The sequence below is a fragment of the Pleurodeles waltl genome, chromosome 7 (assembly GCF_031143425.1).
Source record: "Pleurodeles waltl isolate 20211129_DDA chromosome 7, aPleWal1.hap1.20221129, whole genome shotgun sequence".
Lineage (NCBI taxonomy): Eukaryota > Metazoa > Chordata > Amphibia > Caudata > Salamandridae > Pleurodeles > Pleurodeles waltl.
This window is the reverse complement of record NC_090446.1, coordinates 354,933,747-354,956,477: the sequence shown is the minus strand read 5'-3', so window position 1 is coordinate 354,956,477 and position 22,731 is coordinate 354,933,747.

Here is a 22,731-nt window from a genome sequence, read left to right as displayed (position 1 = left end):
GGTAGAAAGGGCAAACCCTTTTCCACTATCCCTCTCTCTCCTGAAGATTCCCCTTTTGATGAGGAGGAGTCTACTTCCTGTGCAGAACCTACACCAGAGGAGCTCCAGGCTGACACAGCTGAGCGTTTGGGTGCAGGAGGCCTGTCAGGGAGGAATTGAGTGTGGCACAGCAGACCTGTCCTACATTAGAGGGGATGTCAGTCACTCTCACAGGGTTTACCGGGAGAACAATCCCCTTTATACTGAGGCAAGGGACCCAAAACCTGTTGCTACCAGGAGACTTGTCTTTCCCTTGCAGTATAGGGAATTCCTCCTAACACTGGCACATGACATTCCCCTGCTGGACATTTGGGGCAAAGTAAGACTTGGGACAGACTGGTCCCTCACTTTCACTGGCCTCACATGTGAGAAGACACAAGAGTTTTGTCGCTCTTGTGTCACTTTTCAAGCCAGTGGCAAGACTGGTGGCACTCCAAAGGCCCCTTGATCCCACTGCCTGTGGTTGGGTTGCCCTTTGAAAGGGTTGGGGTTGACATTGTTGGCCCCCTTGAACCTCCTACTGCTCCTGGAAATAGATTAATCTTAGTGGTAGTGGACCATGCCACTAGATATTCAGAAGCCATCCCTCTACGGACCACCACAGCTTCTGCAGTGGCAAAGGCCCTACTGGGAATATTTCCCAGGGTGGGCTTCCCCAAAGAGTAGTATCAGACAGGGGTAGCAACGTCATGTCTGCATAGTTAAAGGCAATGTGGAAGGAATGTGGTGTAACACACAAATTCACCACACCCTATCATCCTCATACAAATGGATTGGTTGAGAGGTTTAACAAAACCCTCAAAGGCATGATCATGGGACTCTCTGAAAAACTCAGGAGGAGATGGGATGTCTTAATGCCATGCCTCCTTTTTGCCTACAGGGAGGTGCCTCAAAAGGGAGTGGGCTACAGCCCATTTGAAATCTTTTTTGGTCACCCTGTTAGAGGTCCACTCACACTTGGCAAAGCAGGGTGGGATGGTCATCAGAAAAACTGGTTAATTGGACATTGTCCTTTGCTCCTCACATGCTTTGCATCTGATATTTTACAAATGGCCAATCACCATAGTAAGCTGATATCAAATATGGTGCATAATAATGTCGCTCATGTATTGAGTAGATGTTTACATTCTGTCACACTTGTCATTTTATAAGGGAGGGGCCAGCAGCAGGGACTTTGTGATGAATCTAACAACATGTTTACATTTTTGCATTTGACAGTTTATAAAATGAAGGAACATTAGAAATATTGCTCATTGTTGGACATTATATAACGTTTCTCTGTCTAGTGTTCGACTGGGTATTGAAATGGAAGAAGGACATTAGAAAGTAGAATGTTATGTGCCATGTTATTGACATAGGCCCAGTAGAAGGCATCAAGCCTAAACACACCAGCCTGGATTGTACAGATTTTACTGCTTTTCCCTGCACTATTTTTGCTCTTTTGCACACACTGAAATAAAACATAATTTTTGCATGAGAAAATCGGCCACAGGATGTATTTTGAGAACTCTCTGTTAACGCATTGCGGACCTGTGAATGGAATGCCGCGTGAGATGTGTGTGTATATATATATATATATATATATATATATATATATATATATATATTTATATATATATAAACACTTTCCTTTTGCTATGAATCAGAGGGTCAGCACTCCAGAGGGTGTATCCTCAATAATTTATTGTGCAAACACAACAGGAATGCGTTTCGGCATTACTGCATTCATCGGCCAGTTGGGTGCCATTTTTGTTTGCTATTTATATAACATCACATGATCATATCATCTAAGATCTTTTCAAACCAAAATACATATATTCATATTCAAATCAATACACTGGAATTACACTGAAGTCTTTCGCATTATATTCAACATATCGTATAATAAAATACAATTTATCTGTTATCGAACACTTCGTTCATAAAACCACCCAAGTAAAGTAAAAACAATGAAGATTGCTACACAATATCCCACGTGGCCGAACGGCCATATCAAACATTTATATTAGATCTTTACAATCAAAAATATAACATTGAAAAATGGATATTAATTAAATATTAACTTCAAATACGTTTCCAATATACTGCTGACTTATCTGAGTGGTTAGTACAAAAATGTACTAATGCGAGAGTGAATTCATGGCAGAAATAATTAAAATCAACAATATCAACATGGTCCATCAAACTATTCATGAACAGTCATTCAGTCAATACTATCCTTAATCATAGTTCCTTAATCACTCTAACATATTATATTATAAATATGCCAATATAAAAAAATCAAACCATGATGCAATCTAACTCTTTAAATGTATATGTAGCTCTTCACTCCTATTTAATCCATTAGGTTCCTTTGTATCAAATGCTAATATGTATCTTGACTCAAGAATTCTTAACTTTTTCTCTCTATCGCCTCCTGTGAGGTCCTTCGGTATCCCATCTATCACACTATACTTTAAGTTCTTTATATCTCATCCATGTATTTCTTGAATATGTCTAGCTACTGGATAAGAATCATCTTTATTTTGAACTGCTCTCAGGTGTTGCAAAATGTGTTTGTGCACTTGTAATTTCGTGCTACCTATATACATCTTAGGCCAGCTGCACTTAAGATTGTAAATAACATAATCGCTTTTACAAGAGTTTACTCCCTTAATCTTGTGAATGGTTTTACCATTCATATCAACTGTCTTGATATTTTCTCCAATCCTACTCATTTTGAGTTAACCAGATCTTCTTATCATACTTTCTGATGTCACTTCTTACTAGCGCATCACGCATTGATTTTCCTCTACGATACGTAATCTGAGGGTTTCTTTCGATGTCTTTGCCTATAATGGGATAAACTTATCAACATATGCCAATATTTTTGTAATATCATGCATATTTGTGAATAAGCCATATTATATGTTGGTATAAACCTTACAGTCTGTTGTTTGTCTAGTTGTCTAGTAGTATTTTTAGATGAATCAAATAGAATACTATCCTTTGGGCGCTGGCTCACTTTCTTCCTTACCTTTGTGATAGTGCTACTCGAATATCCTCTCTCTCTCAATCTTGTTAACATGTCGTTTTCAACCTCTACAGTATTATTATCAGTGCTGCAAATTGTTTTAGCTCGCAGTAGCTCCCCATAAGGGATCCTTTCTTTTAAAGGGAGAGGATGAAAACTGGCAGCGTGTAATAGACTATTGCCTGCTGTGGGTTTCCTAAAAAGTGTAGTCTGTAACTTGTCTATTTCAATTTTGACCTTAACATCCAAAAATTCTGTTTCTCGAGTACTTATATTCCCAATGAATTTTAAATTTAAATCATTCACTTTGATGTCTTTTATAAATTTTTCTGTACTTTCTACATCACCTATCCAGATCACAAATATATTGTCTATGTAACGCAACCACAAAATAATGTGATCATTCCATCCATCCAAAGGTGGGCTGTTGAGGACCTGCTCCTCCCACCAGCCCATGTACAAGTTAGCGTAGCTCGGGGCAAAACAAGTAACCATCGCCGTCCCACACAGCTGTTCAAATATTTCATTATTGAAAGAGAAAATATTATGTTGGAGACACCATCGCATCATACTTATTAGCATAACACTATGTTTGTAAAATCTTATAGGTCTAGCACGTAGGAAATATTCTGTAGATCTTATGCCATCTTCATGTGGAATACATGTGTACAATGCTGTAACATCTAATGTTATAAGAAGCATATCAGGTTCCCAACTCATCAAATACTCGCTTTAAAAAAATCTGTAGTATCTTTCAAATATTGTGATACAAATTCAAACAAACTCCCCTCTGCTGCAATTATAGGTCTTTCGAGCGGTTTGTTAGCATTTTTGTGTATTTTTGGAATAAGATAAAACACAGGTAACTTAGGAAAATCAACTTTCATATATCTGTATTCTTCTTCACTTATTAAACTTTGATCTTTCCATGTCAGTAAAGCTTTTCCAAATTAATTTTCAATATTCTGCACATATTCCACACTAACCCTTTTGTAGCAACTTTCATCATTAAGTTGTTTGTATGCCTCCTCCATATAATCTCCAATTGGCCAAATCACCATTTGCCTCCTTTGTCTGAACCTCTAATTACCAATTCTGAATTTGCAGATAATTTCTGGATAGTTTTCCTATATCTCTTCATTTGTTCCGAATTTCTTGGAGAATATTTATCCCTGAGATTTTTCAAATCTTTAATCACTGTCTCCACAAACAGATCAATCAAATCTCCGCAGTATGGAGGTATAACTGTGGATCTCTGTTTAAGTTGTGAACCTCCTTCTTCACTCATCTGTATGCCTTCTGCTTCCAATCGTTCAACTACTGCTGCTTCATCCACGGATTCTCTAGCATTGTCTTGCAATTCCCATAGTTCTTTCATCAGGAAGATATCATCAATTAGAAGATTATTATGCTCACCTATTCTTTCATCAATTTCTACTTTGGTCGGTCGATCCTTTTTAATTTTATGTATTTTCATTAACTTCAACTTTCTAATAAACAGAAACAAATATATCCTTTTTTGTGCATAATCAAAATTCTTTGATTCACAGTACGACAAGCCCAGTTTGAAATTTGTTATATCTTCATCATTAAGCTCCACCTCAGATAGATTACAGATTGTTTTACAGTCAGTTAGTACCATTTGCTGCTGCGAGTCACTTTCTCTTGTGTATCTCTGCGACATTCTTGTTCTCTTACCCCTCTTCTCTTCTTCCTCTGCTTCTTCCTCTTGGCTTGCCCATACCTCGCCATGGCCTGTGGTTGGTTTTTCGATCTCTTCGCAAAAAATCAAATTCCTCTTGTAAAGAAGTATGTACTTTTATCCATGAAAGCTCCTCACCATCGGTACCAGAGCTTTCACAGACCTCATTGTTGATACCACTGGGTGTCTGACTTATTCCTTTGGCATGACTTTCATTTACTTTTTGTTTTCTCCAATGATCAAATTTTTTTGCAAACGTGCAGATCTGACCAGTTTCATAGTCAATTTTATCTCCATTAAATTTTCCTGCTTTTTTATGAACAATTTCCTCCTCTATCTTTTTCAATCGATCTTCCATATCCTTATTCAAAGATTCTACAAGTTTCTGATCCTCATACAGGTTAATTTTCATGGTTATTGTCTCAATATTACCAATGATCCTATCTCTGTCAATCTTTGCATATTTGATCAAAATCTTCATTCATTATCCCAGCTGAACTTTGTGCATTATGAATAGCCCATTCTTTTAACATTTCAGGGTTGGGATCATCGTACGTTGGTGTGATCCTGATTCTTAAACCTCTGGAGCTCTTTCAGCATCTATATATCTGTGCAGGGATCCACTTTCCCACCATTTGTTTAATTCCTTTTTCTTGAGTCTCTCTAAATCTCTAAAAAGACTGTGAATATCAGTACTTGTTGAGCCATGTTTCAATGTAGAAATATTATTTCTGTCCGTCATAGAAGTTGAAAAGACCATATATATATATATATATGGAGGTAAGGAGGAGTGGCCCCCCTCCACAATCCTAATTAGGCCCCATGGACCAAATCCCACTAGGGTGGTCGCCAGTAGGTATAGTTATGATCTAGTTTCCAAAGGAAAAGCTTTTTTTGACTTGGTTATATCTTTGGTGCCATTTCACAATTCTTCATGACATTTCCCAAAAATAGTGTCCCCTACGGTCTTGTTGTGCATGGAAAGTTTTGTGGTGATCCATCAAGCTGGGGCCGAGAAAAAGGGGTTCCAAAAAAAGTGTGTTTCTCACGTTAATTCCCATAAAGATATTAGACACAACTACACCCCAAACTGCAGGACAGAATTACACCAAATTTGGCAGAAAGTTAGCTCTTGGTCTAGAAAGCTGTGCTTAAATACAAAATTATTTCGGGAGGCTGCATGGGCCCCATCTGCCCCTGGGACCACCACCTCCCCAGGGCCTTTTATAAGTCACAGCCCTGAGGACCACTACCTCCCCGGGGCCAGCCCGTACCACACAAAGTAGAGGTGACGCGCAGCCCCTCCTGGAGTCATATGACCCTGGAGACTGCCACCTTCCAGGGCCGGCTCTAGCTTTCTCCCGAGGTGCCCACACTCAGTGTTAGCTGTTTGCTTCTGCATTGCGGGAGCTGTGACAGCTCCTGCCAAGCAAAAGCAGACACTCAGTTTCCAGCAAGCAGGAGCTGTCAAAATGTTGTTGCCTGCTGGAAGCAGAGTTTTCATCTCTTTCCCTCTCCGTGAACATTTAAGTACTTAATGTAATGGAGCTGCAAGTATACTATTATAAGTTGGGTGAATAATTGCCAGGGGCACATGCCACACTAATGCTTCCAGTATACCCAAGGAAGCTGGGACAATAGTGTAGCTAGAACAGGCTACTGCCAAGCTATTCCACCATTAACATAGCAACACAATTATTGTCACACACTTCAATCTTACCATAGTTTTCAAAAAATGGTACTTCCCCTACTTAAACAGTTTGTATACATGGAGTAAGATACCTATTGTCACACCAGGGGCCAATCATCTCAATTCCAAGGACTTATGCAGAAGCTAAGATTGTCTACCACTTCTCTCTTGAGGTTCATCCTTAGTATCAGAAGAGATGACTAATAGTGGTGACTAACCCTGAGGAGAACGTTTGTAGACAGAGAGAGCAAGATAAAGAGATTGTTGTGGATTACCTGGCACTCCTGTGAAAAGGATGGTGGTTGTGTGTTAGTCCATGTGAACTGGACTCCTCAAGGTCTAGTGGCAAAGCACAGATCTTCAATCAGAAGAGGGACTCTGCAATAAGAACAAAATCATTTCAGAAAGCTGTGTTACATAAATGCTATAAGGTCAGCTTGAAGTGCAAGACCTTAATGAAACATACCAAACAAGAATTACTATAAGTAATTCAAGTCCGTGGGAGGGGCCCTTTACCACTGACCCCGGTGCTGAGTCCTGAGCATGCATTCTTTAGCCTCTGCATATATTTTTCTGAAGTCTTTATTTGTCCTTAAAGTTGTGTTACTTCACAACTTAGTCCTTTTCCTTCAGTCAAAGCCTTCTTATTCTAACTTAAATTGATACGGTGTCCTTAAAGAAAAAGGGGATATCAAAACTACAAGTATCCTGTTAGTGCACCTGAAGTTTATGTAATGTGCCGGCATAGCTGGAGAGTGAAATGGTGAAAATATGGTTGTAGTCAATGCAATGGGAGCACCCCAGCACCGGTTGATTGACCAGTGTTAGATCTGACATCCTAGGCATGGTAGCCCCTGAAATTTATTTACTTCACTCGCTGATTTTTGTGAACTTGTTTTTGTTGGCATTAGGACTCTGTTCACTTTAGCCCTGCTAACCAGAGCTAAAGTACATGTGCTCTCTCCTTCAAATATGGTACAATTGGATTACACTTAATTTGCATATTTAATTTACTTTTAAGTCACTAGTAAATAGTGCTACATGTACCTACGGCCTGTAAATTAAATTGCTGCTAGTGGGCAGCAGGACTCATTGTGCCGCCCACTAAAGTAGCTTTTTAAAACATGTCTAAGGCCTGCTACTTCACTCTGTAGTGTAGTTTTAAACTGTCATTTGGACCTGACAAAGTAAAGCATTTGCCCGGCCTTAATCTTCCTAAAGTCGTATTTCACTGTTGTAAGGCCTTTATCTCCCATATATTCAATTGGGTTAGCCAAGGACTAACTTCTGATTAGAAGAAGACAGAAAAATACTAATGACACTCAAATTAATTGTAATTTGAAATCCTCTTTAATGGTATAGTCAGATATTACCTTTCTAGGAGTTTCCAGCTGCCTGGGCCTGGTAATGGTTCCCCCAACAGGAATGTGTGTTGGGCCCAGACAGGCAACAACAAGACCTGGGTGTAGCTGGAAGAAGGTCTTCCTGGAGGAATGGCTGGCAGGAGCAGTAATCAGAAAAAACAACCAAAGGGTGTCCTCTGTCTAAATAAGGAACTTACCATAAAAAATATGTATTGTCAGATATCACAGAAAAGGAAAAGACCCTCACCCATTCTAATTTTGTCTTGCCTATACGGAAAGCCCCTTAATTAGGCAGGGGATACACTTTTGTTGTTTGCTCTGATCGCAGCAGAGAGAATGTACCTCTTGGCTGGTGTTTCAAGGTCTCCATTCCCTTCCTAGGTCTAGTGCCCCAATGTGGTCTCTGCTTCAGGTTTGTTGGTTTAGAATAGGAGGAGGTGTACCCTTCCCTAATTGCATTTCAAAGGACCTTGCTCACAGCACACACATAGATCCTGACACCAGACCTGTACTGTCTTGTGTCACCCTAGATAGTTTGGAGACAAACCCAGGGGAAAGAGAACAGACCAGATCCAGTTTTGCTGATGGGTCAAAAAGGGGACCTTCAGAGCCCTTCAAGAAAGCACTACGGGACCCCTGAAAAATTCACATGAAGGACTGCTTTGCTGCCAGAAGGACGCCCTGTTGCTTGAAGGACTATCTGCTGTCTGAAGAAGGAATTTTGGATCTGCTGTCGCGCCGCGTGGTGCGGCGCGAGCCGAATGTTCGGCTCAAGCCGGGCGTTCGGCTGGGGCCGCACAGCGCGTTTCTAAAACACAGCACGCCCCCAGCCTTTCATGCACTTTTCGAGGCCCCAGGCATTGCATGGGGCCTCGCTCTGTCGTTTTCCACCGCCTTGCTGGGGTCTCCTGACCCCTCTTACCTGTTCTTCTTTCTTCTTTCTTGTCCTCTTTCTTTTCTTCTTTCTTGGGTCTTTTTGTTGTACTTTTTTTATGTCTTCTTCCCTTCCCAGGTTACCTTTCTCTTCCCAGCATTCATTGTTCCCTATTCTCTATGGTTTCTATTCTGTTTTGTTCTATGTACCTCTCCCTGTCTAATATGGTGTCCTTTTACTTCCTGTGGGTCACTTCCTGTCTTTTGGTATATAAGGGCTGTGTTTTCTTCATTTCCCTGCGCTGCAACACTTTCTGCTCAGATAGTGTCTTCGCTCCTGATTTCCTCGCCTTTTTGGTTCTGGATTTCATCGCTCTGTGTTTCCTGAATTTTGTTCTTTTTGATTCCTGCTTTTTGTTCTTGTTTTTCAGGAGTCTTCCTGTTTAGAGGTTTTTTCCCCTTTTGTTCTAAGGGGTTTTTTCCCTCTGGCGCTATTTTCTGAAGGCCACGGTCTGTTCTTGGCGTCTCCATCACCTACAGCACCGTGGCTACCAGAAAGAGTCGCCCCTTTTTGGGCCAAAGCCGAACATCGAAGATCCACGCCACTAGATCTGCAAATTCCAGGCGCAAGCAGCACGTGAGTCGTGACAGATTGCAGCGCGCAACCATTCTGACGTCCTCAAACACCATGGATAATACAGTGGCGGCTGCTGCAGATTCTGATCAATCTCTTTTGACCACGATTCAGCAACAAGCTCAGGAATTGCAACAACTACGCAATGAAAATGCTGCGTTACGACAGGCTTTGGCTCTCCGCACTAGTGATGTTCCGACTATCTCCGCTTCAACCCCTCGTTTCTCCGGCGAACCAACCAAGCTTCGTGAGTTCCTGGATGCATTAACGGTGTACTTCGCCTTCCGACCAACCCAATTCTCCCACGACAGGACCAAGGTGGGTTATCTCATCAGTGCCTTATCCGGTCCAGCCTTGGCCTGGGCAACCCCGATGGTGTCATCCAATGACCCAGTTTTGTCGGACTATTCCACCTTTGTGAGTCGCTTCAAACAAATGTTCAGTCGACCTGGATTGGAAGCCTCTGCAGAAGAAGCCTTATGCGACATTCACCAAGGCTCACAAGATGTCCTGCAATATATAACCCGTTTTCGTCAGCTAGCAGCAGAGACCACTTGGGTGGAACGTACTCTGGTAACGTTATTTCGCAGAGGACTCAAAGAAGAAATAAAGGATGAACTAGTACATTCTACCAGAGTGGAAGGTCTTCGTGGCCTGATGGATCAAGCACTGTCCATCGAATATCGTCTTCAGGAACGGAGATCGGAGAAGAGAAGGAGTAGAGGGTTCTCCCAGCCAAGTACCTCACGAGCTGGTCTACAGCGTTCTGAGGAACCTCGCCCTCCTGCTAGAGACGTCGAAGGGGAACCCATGCAGGTAGATACTACCCGAGGTCCGCTCTCCGCCAGCGAGCGAGAAGACAGACGCAAGAAAGGGTTGTGCCTGTACTGTGGTTCTGCTGGTCACATGATTCGAAACTGTCCAGTACGTCCGCCCAGGCCATCGGGAAACGCCACTTCCCGTCCTCTGTAAGAAGGGAGGGGACGGGATCTACAGCTATACCTTCCATCAGCTCCTTTAATGACAATACAACCTCCTTGTTCATTTTTCCTGTCTTGTTGCAACTTCCTGACGGTCGTCAAGAAAAGACTATGGCATTACTAGATTGTGGTGCTAGTGGAATATACATGGAACAGACGTGGGCTGCTACTCACCAAGTTCCTACACAATCTAAAGAAGTTCCCGAACAGGTGCACACCGTGGATGGATCCTTATTATCCTCTGGTCCAGTGGACTCCACTACCCTGATGTTAAGTTTACAGATCGGAAACCATCAAGAACACATCTCTTTTGATCTTATCACGTCCCCCAACCATACCATTATTCTTGGAATTCCGTGGTTCATCAGACATAATCCATATGTGAACTGGGTAACCCGGACAGTTTCCTTGTCTTCGCAATTTTGTCATGAAAACTGTTTTGCTTCCGACAAGTATTGGTCACCGAAAAGATCTATAGTCACTGAAAGAATTACTGGTTCTTCCATTAATACAGTCCAAGGAGTCCCTGAACACTATTTGGAGTTTCAAGATGTGTTCCAAAAACCATCCAAACCTGTGTTACCTCCACATCGAGACTACGATTGTGCTATTCCCTTAGAACCTGGCACAATCGTTCCTTTTGGGAGGATGTATTCCCTCACGGAACCTGAAAAAGAAGTTCTAAAAGAATATCTGGATGACAATGTCCAGAGTGGTCTTATAGTTCCCTCATCTTCTCCGGCCAGGGCTCCTCTCTTTTTTGTACCCAAGAAGACAAAGGATCTTCGTCCTTGCCTGGACTTTCGAGGTCTGAATAAGATAACCATTAAAGACCGTTATCCTTTGCCTCTCATCAGGGACATTCTAGAAGCAGTTAGAGGGGCTCAACGTTTTACTAAACTTGATCTGCGAGGAGCCTATCACCTTTTACGCATAAAAGAAGGAGATGAGTGGAAAACAGCTTTCAGGACCCCATTTGGTCACTTTGAATACAGAGTTATGCCGTTTGGTCTCACTAATGCCACCGCAATCTTCCAGAGATTTATGGATTCAGTGTTTTCTGACCTTCTGAACCAGACAGTTGTCATTTACCTAGATGATATTCTGATTTATTCCAGAGATCCTGAACTCCATTCGTCCCATGTGAAACAAGTCCTTCAAAGACTCCGGGCACATCAACTATTTTGCAAACCAGAAAAATGTGAGTTCGACAAGACGGAGGTTAAATACCTGGGTTATCATTTAAGTTCCACCGGCATAGCTATGGACCAAGAAAAAGTACAAGCGATTCTAGACTGGCCTTCTCCTTCTTCTATTAAAGAAACACAATGTTTTTTAGGATTAGCAAACTTTTATCGGCAGTTTATATTGGACTTTGCAAAACAAACTAGCCACATAACACATACCTTAAAGAAGGAGAATTTAACGAAAGGGTTTATCTGGACTGAGGCGGCTGAAACAGCCTTTCAAGGTTTAAAGAAAGCTTTCACACAAGCTCCCATCTTACGGCACCCAGATACCAACAAACAATTTATTGTTGTTACCGACGCTTCTGAAAGAGCCATCGGAGCTGTCTTACTCCAACAACAAGAGGATGATGGTCTTGAACATCCTGTTTTCTATTTGTCTCATATCCTCTCTACAGCAGAACAACATTACTCTGTACTTGAAAGGGAATTATTGGCTTTGAAAACAGCCTGCCTAGAGTGGAGACAGTTTCTGATGGGTTCCAAAGAGCCTTTTGAGGTTAGAACAGACCACCGTAACCTACAATGTTTACGAAATTTTGTGTGCCAGAATAGTCGCCAGGCTCGTTGGGCCTTTTTCTTCAGTCAGTATGATTTTTACGTCACCTATATTCCTGGATCTCAAAACATTCTGGCTGATGCTCTGTCTCGTCGTTATCCAGATTGTACTCCTTCCCCATCTCAGTATCTACTGGAACCTAGTAAGATCATTGGAGTGGCTCAATCTTTTCTGGAGGAAGTACAACTGGAATACACCAAACTATCGGACCACGAAGTAGAGAACCTAAGACCTTTGTTGAATAAGAGACAAGGATTCCATTATCATCAGAACTTGATATTCCTCCCTACTGACAGAGTGAAAGAAAAAGCATTACAAATGTGCCACGATTCACCGGTGGCTGGTCATAGAGGCATCAAGGCCACACAAGAACTTCTCTCACGGTTTTTCTGGTGGCCTACCTGGAAGCAGGATGTTGAAAGATATGTTCAGGCTTGTCCTATTTGTGCTCAAGTCAAGATTCCCCGTACCAGACCTGCAGGATTGCTACAGCCCTTGCCTGTTCCGCCAGCTCCATGGCACACCATCTCTACCGATTTCATGTGTTCGCTCCCACCTTCAGCAGGAAACCGGGTTATCATGGTCACTGTGGATTCCTTTACTAAGATGGCTCATTTCACTGCCCTAAAAAGGCTGCCTACATCTCAAGAACTAAGCCAGATATTTATTGATCATATCTTCCGCCTTCATGGACTTCCACATACCATTATATCTGATAGAGGACCCCAGTACATTTCCCGGTTTTGGAGGTATTTCTGTAAGACACTCAATATCAACAGAGCCCTGTCATCAGGGTTCCATCCACAGACCAATGGACAGACCGAGCGTCTGAACCAAGGACTAGAGCAATACCTTCGCTGTTTTTGCAATTCAACCCAAAGCAACTGGAACACTTATCTCCCTATTGCTGAATTCTCCTACAACAATACTGTCCACAGTGCTTCCAAGGTCACTCCTTTTTTCTGCTCTTATGGTTTTCATCCTACCTCCTTTCCTACTTCTCCCCAATCCACCTCTCCTTTGCCCGCTATTACTTACCTCTCCAAACGACTTTTACAGATCCATAGACTAATTCGATCTAATCTGTTACAAACCAAACGATATATGAAGAAGGCTGCAGACAAGAAACGTGGAACCACTCCAGACTATCACCCGCAAGATAAAGTCTGGCTCTCATCCAAATTCCTACCCTCACGTCTTTCTCTGAACAAGTTCACACCTCGTTACTACGGACCTTTCCGTATTCTTCAGCTGATCAATCCTGTCACTGTCCGTCTTCGCTTACCTCATACTTGGAAGATTCATCCCGTCTTTCATGTTTCCCAGCTCAAACCTTACGTACCTGACCCTTTCTCTCGTCAGTTTCCTTGTCCTCCTCCTGTGTTGGTGAACGATGTTCCTGAATATGAGGTACAGGAAATCTGTGACTCTCGTCTATTTCACAGACGGCTTCAATATCTGATTCATTGGAAGGGTTATCCTCTCAGTGAATGCTCTTGGGAAGATGCATCTTCTGTTCACGCTCCTCTCCTGATTCAACGCTTTCACCGTTTATTTCCTCTCAAACCTGGGCCTTCGGGAGGGGGGCCTACTGTCGCGCCGCGTGGTGCGGCGCGAGCCGAATGTTCGGCTCAAGCCGGGCGTTCGGCTGGGGCCGCACAGCGCGTTTCTAAAACACGGCACGCCCCCAGCCTTTCATGCACTTTTCGAGGCCCCAGGCATTGCATGGGGCCTCGCTCTGTCGTTTTCCACCGCCTTGCTGGGGTCTCCTGACCCCTCTTACCTGTTCTTCTTTCTTCTTTCTTGTCCTCTTTCTTTTCTTCTTTCTTGGGTCTTTTTGTTGTACTTTTTTTATGTCTTCTTCCCTTCCCAGGTTACCTTTCTCTTCCCAGCATTCATTGTTCCCTATTCTCTATGGTTTCTATTCTGTTTTGTTCTATGTACCTCTCCCTGTCTAATATGGTGTCCTTTTACTTCCTGTGGGTCACTTCCTGTCTTTTGGTATATAAGGGCTGTGTTTTCTTCATTTCCCTGCGCTGCAACACTTTCTGCTCAGATAGTGTCTTCGCTCCTGATTTCCTCGCCTTTTTGGTTCTGGATTTCATCGCTCTGTGTTTCCTGAATTTTGTTCTTTTTGATTCCTGCTTTTTGTTCTTGTTTTTCAGGAGTCTTCCTGTTTAGAGGTTTTTTCCCCTTTTGTTCTAAGGGTTTTTTTCCCTCTGGCGCTATTTTCTGAAGGCCACGGTCTGTTCTTGGCGTCTCCATCACCTACAGCACCGTGGCTACCAGAAAGAGTCGCCCCTTTTTGGGCCAAAGCCGAACATCGAAGATCCACGCCACTAGATCTGCAAATTCCAGGCGCAAGCAGCACGTGAGTCGTGACACCTGCCTGCCTTGATCCCACGCTACCCAGAGACTCCAAGGATCTGTTGGCTGGCCTATTTCAGCTACAGGGACATAACAAGCTTCCAGAGGCCTCCTGACACCTGTCCAGCTTCAACTGGACCTGCCTGGCCCTGCTGCTGGCCTCTGCTAGAGCGAGTCCTGATCCCCAAGAGGTGCCCTCCAGGTTCTGGACCCTTTACTGGCATCAGCGAAAGCTTCTCCTGAAGTAGAAGGTAAAACTCCAGCAGTTTGGACTCTTCATAACCATGCATGGGCCTGTTCACAAAAGAAATCTGCTACCTGCTACGGCCACCAATGCGAAGCTCCAGTAAGACTGCTCTTCGCGCCAGCAGTGACCGACCGTAAGGATGAACCAATGCTAAGCTCCAGTGATGACCGGCTATTTGTAGTACAGCAACTAGCATCTGCGACATGCAACCTGCTCTTCACGCCAAAAGTCTCCTCATTTCACCCTCCTGCAAGGCGAACAGAACTATTAGCTCCGGACCTAAGGAGGTAACTCTTCAGAGGGACTAACCTATATCCGACCAACACTCCATTGCCTGTGACTTTTCTGCAGTCTAAAGTGACCTCATAACTGCGAGTAGTGCTTCGTACTTCTTGGAGCTATTTTAACTAAAAACTTATCGATATCTCCCATGCTACTGTTTGGGTTTTGTTGTCCTGGTATCATTTTATTTACTAAAACGTATTCTATTTTTTAAATTGGTTTGGATTTTTCTTGTGCTTTGTTTTCACTTTATTACTGTTTGTGTGCCTCATAAATGCTTTACAGATTACCTCCAAATTAAGCCTGAATGCTTTTGTGCCAAGCTACCAAAGGGTTATAATATCCCAGTTTCTTACAGCCTGATTCCAGGGGTCAAGATTTTAGGAAACTGTCTTGAAAGGATGGAGTTACAACAGCCGTTGCTGGCCTCCAGCTTCCAGGTGAAGATGTACAGGTTACTCTTGTCGCGGGTGGTGGGGCTCGGAACCCAAAAACTGCACTTATAGAAGACACAGCTCTCTCTCAAGAAGGATCGATAAAGCCAAACAGGCCACTGAGTTTGAAAGCAGTATTTATAGCCTGTGAGTACATGGCACCTTCCAACTACAAAACAGAGACCACAATGGGGAACCTTAGCAACACAAAGGGATGATGGACGGAGTGCTGAACAATGCAAACACTCACACCCAGTCACAGATCTGGGTTTAATCCATTGTTCTTTGCTCACAATTCCACCCCAGTTTGGACCCAGCTATATGCAAATCAGTCTTGACCCTGTTCCTCAAGGGAACAGTCCAGCCCCAACTGCCAAGCCAGGTCCTTCCTGGACCGGAAACAAGCATCCTGGGACTGGTTTCTGGGTATCACCCTTCATCAGCCAGGCTAGCTGGAGCACAGGACCCACGTCTGGGCATACCCTTCCCCCTTAGGGCAAATTTAGCAACACAAAAGGATGATGGACGGTGTGCTGAACAATCCAAACACTCACCCCCAGTCACAGATCTGGGTTTAATCCATCGTTCTTTGCTCACCATGCCACCCCAGTTTGGACCCAGCTATGGTTTCAACACTCCGTCCATCATTTTATTTTGTTTTGTGATGTTGCTTTGTGCACCCTAAGTGGCAGGGGTATGCCCAGACATGTGTCCCTTGCTCGCTGCACCAGTGGATGCGAGTTAGCCTGGCTGATGAAGGGTGATACCCTGAAACCGGTCCCAGGGTGCTTGTTTCCTGTCCATGGAGGACCTGGCCTAGCAGTTTGGGCTGGACTGTTCCCATGGGGAACAGGGTCAAGACTGATTTACATATGGCTGGGTCCAAACTGGGGTGACGTGGCGAGCAAAATAACAACGGATTAAACCCAAATCTGTGACTGGGGGTGAGTGTTTGAAAAGTTTCAACACTCCGTCCATCATTTTATTTTGTTTTGTGATGTCGCTTAACAATGGGGAACCACCAGCACAGATTGACCAGGGTATGACCATTCTCTTTCTCAAAGGTCGACTGACTGGGCATACCAGACAAGGGGCATAGGCATGTGGTGCTGGTTCCCAGGACCTGTCTTCAGGCAGGGAACCCTGCCAATCAATCAGATAATACAATTTCCCTTTATCCCCTCTTGAGTCTAGGATTTTGTACACCTCATATTCATTGTGTTTGGCAACCATCACTGGAGGGATTCGGTATGAGAAGCTGATTAGTAGGGTTTATGGGTTACATGAAAGACCAGATGGATTTGGCAATCATTGGCAAGGTGAGTTTCAATGTTTCCAGATTGATGATTTGCAAAACTGTGTAAGAACCCAAATAACAAGGGTGATAAGTGAAGGATAAAGACCAAGATTTCGGCCACCAGGAAGGCTAGTATGACCAGCGCCATGAGGACCTGAATATGAATGACCAAAACCATGGAAACCTAATCCACGATGACTAGGGTAACCAATGCCGAAGAGTACCAGAACAAATGGGAGAGAATAAACAGGACCAGAAGAAACAGAACAAGATTTTAATGGAACATGTGAGAAGGACAGGAGGACTTGGAGGAATAGTAAAGACCTCGAGAACAATGAACTGTGGAATCAGGAGATTAGGTTAAGCAGGACAGGGACTAGGAAGCCTTTGGGGACCCGAGATCAAAGGCACCAAGAGACATGGAGCACTAAGTGAGCAAACCGACTAGAACCTAGAATACCAGGACCAGGGTGAGCAGGGTCAGAGATATCACGGCCAGAGAAGTTAAACAGAAAAAGGGTAGACAGGAGGACCAGGACCAACATGACCAGGCTCAGGGGGGCAAAAACGAGGAGAAATAAGATCAAGAGGGACAGGACCAATGTATGCAGGTTCATGAGGATCAAGAGAAAAAGCAACAGAGCCAAGAGGCCCAAAACAACCCAAACCAGGAAGACAATTACCACGAGAGCCACGCCTAGGAAGACCAGGACAAAAGACATCATAGGGGCCATGAGAACCAGCAGGATAGGACCTGCAGTACCAAAACTAGATAGTAAAGGGGGAGGAGGGCAAGGTCACCATGGGCAAGAAAAACAGAAATTACTGGAGAGAACAGAGAGTCCAGCACCAGCAGAATCTGAAATAGAAGGCTCAAGAGGCTCTGACTCAGGATGACCCTACATCAGGTTTGCAAGGATTAACATATGCTGAGCTATGAAAACTCAGAGGCCCAGGGGGACAAAGACAAGGAGACCAGAGCCAGGAGGACCGCTAGTATGAGCACCAGAACAGGTGTGACCAGGGTCAGAATGATAGATCCAAGATTACCAAAGGAGTACCAGAACAAAGAAGACTTGGGGACTAGGAGCAGAAGGATTAGGAAGAAGAAGGCGGAGGCTAGGTAAAATGGGAGAACAGGTAGAAAACAGTGGAGAGCCAGGATCCTGCACAGATTGTGGAATGATAGACTGGAAATGGGTGTCCTGGAAAATGAGGCTTTAATATGTGAGGATCTTCAGAATGGAAAATGGAGAGGGGGAATTCCTGGATGGGACCATGGAGTCTGGGGATTCTGGAAGAAAGGCATGAAGTGTGCGGGCAATCTGCGAGTGTTGAGGGCTTTGAGCCAGATGGGATTCTAAGTCAGTGGCCAGTTACCATCAAGATTTACCAGAGAGAGTTTAGAAACAAACAAGGTTATAGAATTGACCTTGTGAACATGTATTTCCTTGAATATAACTGAACCTTGAAAGGGTTGTGTTGTATTAGGGGCATAAGAGAGGTACCAGCAAAGGAAGTTCAGCCAAGAAGATTCAGCGACAAAACACAAATCTGGGATATTACCCAGAAAAAGCACAAATATTATTACCTTATGTTACCTCAGAGGAGAGACTAAGGCTCTCATTACAACCCTGGTGGTAAATCCCGCTTTCCGCCGTGCAGAAGACCGCCAACATACCCCGGCGGCCACAGAATTCCGCTACAGGTATTACGACCCACAGCTCGGAATCCGCCACAATAGAGACACCCACACAAGTCCGCCACACCAAAGGTCAGTGATAAACTGGGGATACCAAAACCGACACTGTCACACCAACAGGAATACGCCCACACTATCACGACCCACAAATCAACACGGCGGTCATTCAACCGTGGTAATCCATTGGCGGTTACACACCGCTGCGCTCAAAATACACACACACTTACAAAACACAACCACATTGGACAATCTGAAATACACACACCTGATACACATACACACACCACACCCACACACCCAATCCAATATAAAGCACACACCCACATCACCCACAAACCCTTACTACCAAAATGTTGAAAGAAGGCCAGAGAGACTACCTAAAACAACACCAGCATCCACAGACACACAACATCCATGCAACTCAAACAACACACACCAACACATCCCATCACACATCACAACAGACACCACCTCACACATCACCCACACCACATCATGGCACCTCAAAGACACCCCAGGTTCTCTGAGGAGGAGCTCAGGGTCATGGTGGAGGAAATCGTCTGGGTAGAGCCACAGCTATTCGGATCACAGGTGCAGCAGATATCCATTGCAAGGAAGATGGAGCTATGGTGAGATTGTCGACATGGTTAACGCAGTGGGACAGCATCCAAGAACACGGGATGACATCAGGAAGAGGTGGAATGACCTACGGGGAAGGTGCGTTCCGTGGTATCCAGAGGCAGGACACACCAGTACACTCAGTGGAGTACCTGCTTGCACGAGATCAGGGAGTCAAGTGAAGTTTGGGTGACAAATTTGCGTACGTACCACAGCGGTGTGCACCGTCACCGCCTGCGGCGATCATGATACGCCAGGATTCCCTATTGGCATCCATGTTAACCAATGACTGTGCGCATGGCGGTAAACACCACCTTACGCTGTTACGTCAACTGCTAGCGGTATGAGGTCACTTCCACCACGAAAGTTCTGGATTACAGGGGGCAGACAATTTTGACCTTAAATACGCATTTATGATACTGCTATCTGCACATTGCAGGCCATAATGTTCACCTAACACACCTATGCATGTGACCACTAACAATACCACACATGACAAACCCTGATCAATAATTATGGTCTAGTTGATGATATGTCAAAAACATTTAGTATTTGAGTCCCTACAATCAAGTCTGCCGTGCTCAATGACTGACAATGTGTGCCGATGTATGTGTGTTACTCACACATGTTTAAAATTCCTCCTAGGTACAGACCCTTGTGGCGAGGAAGGGCCCCATCAATGTACAGACCACTTGTGGATATGCGGACCATGATGGAGCATCACATCATAATCGATTACAGACTCACCCTTTCAACTATTCTCGAACTTTGTGCATTACTGGATCCTGCACTGACTCCGGCAAATCATAATCAGCATGTCATCCCTACTGAAGTGCAGGTGCTCTCTGCACTCCATTTCCTGGCCACAGGCTGTTTTCAAGTGACAGTGGGCATGGGTGCTGGATTTTCACAGCCAATGTTCAGTATGACACTGACAAGATTTCTGAATGCATTTGTATGACACCTGCACTCCTATGTGAGGTTTCTCCAAAGTACTGACCTCCCTGTCATCAAGTCTGACTTCTATGCGTTTGCCAATACACCCCATGTGATAGGTGCCATCAGTGGCACCCACATACCTATGATACCCCCAAGTGTCAGTGAACAGGTGTACAGAAACAGGAAGAACTTTCACTCCATGAACATTCAATTGGTATGTACTGCAGACCAGTACATCTCACATATGAATGCCATGTTCCCCGGTTCAGTCCATGATTCCTTTGTGCTGAGGAACAGTAGTGTGCCACACATGATGGAACAACTATAAGAGGACAGAGGATGGATCATAGGTAGGTGTTTCTGTCACTAACTGCCACCTAGCAGACAGCCAGCCTGTCTGACTCTGAGGCTTGACAATGACTGCTCTGTTTTGCACCTTTTTCTAGGTGATTCTGGCTATCCCAACTTGTGTTGGCTCCTGACACCAGTGAGGAATCCTGGTACAGATGCAGAGAAGAATTACAATGAGGCCCTTGGACGTACTAGGAGGGTGATAGAGTGCACAATCGGTCTCCTGAAGGCTAGATTTCGTTGTCTACATATCTCTGGGGGTTCCCTGGCCTATGGGCCCGAAAAGGTGTGTAGAATAGTGGTGGCCTGCTGCATGCTGCACAACGTGGCAGTGAGAAATTCTATCCCCCTCTTGGAGGTGGATGGTGCTGTATATCCAGACCAGCTTCCGCAGAGAGGGGACGAGAGTGATGGTGATGATGAGGAAGGGGAAGATGTCAATTCCAGGACCCAACTGATACAACTCTACTTCCAGTAACTATGTGGGACTAAGGGCTGACGTTGGTGTTTGTGAAACATACTGGCAGTGTGCCTTGTCATCTGGGGGGGATTGAATGTACTAATTGCAACTGTGTCCAGGACTGCATAGGACAGAATACAATGTAGTGGTTCGTTTTGTTAACATATTTAGGCACAACAACATGAAAGGTGAGTGTGTACTTTCATGCTACGCAGGTACAAATAAAGTAGTTATCAGCCAGTTGCATCATACTTCACTTTGTTCACACATTATGACAGGGGACAGTGTTACAGGTGTGATATGTGTTTTATTTGGTGCAGGGATTGAATAGAGCAAATTACAGTGATGGCAGTTGGTCATGGGTGGTTATCCTAAATGCCAACATGGTGGCAGCCTTGTTGTAAGTATTGTTAGGTCCATAAATGCTTACATGAGTTCTTATTGATTGTTAGCACTGTTTGGTGGTTGATTCTGTGGGATTGTTGGTGGACAGATTGTTGCAGAGTCACTTCTTTGAGGGGGCCTTGTTTTTGGCAGGGGTTCCTGTCCTATACCTTGGCCTGAGGGTCCGTTTGTGCACCTGCTGTTAACCTACAGGGGATGAGATGGTTGTTCCTTGTGTTTCCTCAGGGTAGTTTGTGCGATGTTCCTGCTGATGCTGTCATTGTCCGATCTGTCTCCTGTGCTGTAGTGGGGGCCTCCTGTACTGTGTGGGTCTCAGACTGGGTGTGTACAAGCTGCAGCAGTGCTCCTGCTATGCTGGCCATTGTGGCGTTGTGCATTTTCCACTGCTCCATAGCCTCTTGGTGGTGTTCCTGCTGCATCCTCTGACTATGCTCCAGGGTGGATACTATCTGGGCCACTCTGTCATGGGTATGCTCGTCGGCCCACAGGACCTCAGAGATCACGTCCTGGGCTGCAGCATCCATCCTCTGGCCTCCCCCCTGGGCCACTGATGCCCTCCCACTGGGCCTAGCCCCCTGTGCCTGTGTCCCTTGCACTGGTCTGGCAGAGCCACTTGTATTGCGGCCATTGTCTTCCTGCCTGTTGTTCCACTAGTCTGTGGACTGGATACACAGGTGTGTGGATTGTTGCCCTGGGCTGATGTTCTTGCCTGGGTCGTAGGGGTGTCAGTGGTATCCTGGGTGGGGCTGCTGGGTGGTGACAGTCCAGGACTCTGTGAGGGGCCAGCCTGCTCATCAGTGTCCAGGGTTCCATCCCCAGTGTCCTGTGAGGTGCCTCTGTCTCCCTGAGGGGCACTGGCACTCCTTGTCCTGTCCATCACGGTGGCATGGGTGGTGGTGCCTGTTGGACATGTCTGTTACAAATGCATGATCGGATGGGGTGCACAGGGCTGGGCTGTTTTGTGCAGGTTTTACACTTTGGGACCATGCAGGGTGCCTTTGTGAAGTTTGCACTGCATTTTGCTTAGGATGTGGTGGTGCATTGTGGGTGGTGTAGTGCCTTTGTGATTCCTTGCAGGGGTAGGTGGCTGTGCACAGAGGCCGGGATATGGGCCTGTTAGTGGGTTTGTGGGCATGCAGGGTGACTGGGTGTTGTGAATGTGGGCTGGGTGGGGTAGTGGTCCTGGTGGATGTTGGAGGGGTGGGGTGGTGCATGCATTCCAGGTGTTATGGATATGGGGTAATTGTAAACAACTTACCCAAGTCCATTCCTCCAGTGAGCCCCGCAGGGTGCAGGACGGCCAGTACCTTTTCCTCCCAGTCAATCAATCAATCAATCAAACAATTTGTAAAGCACGCTACGTACCCGTGAGGGTTTCAAGGCGCTGGGGGGACGGGGAGCTGCTACTGCTCGAAGAGCCAGGTCTTGAGGAGTCTTCTGAAGGAAAGCAGGTCCTGGGTCTGTCTTAGTTGAGGAGGGAGGGTGTTCCAGGTCTTGGTGGTGAGGTAAGAGAACGATCTGCCGCCGG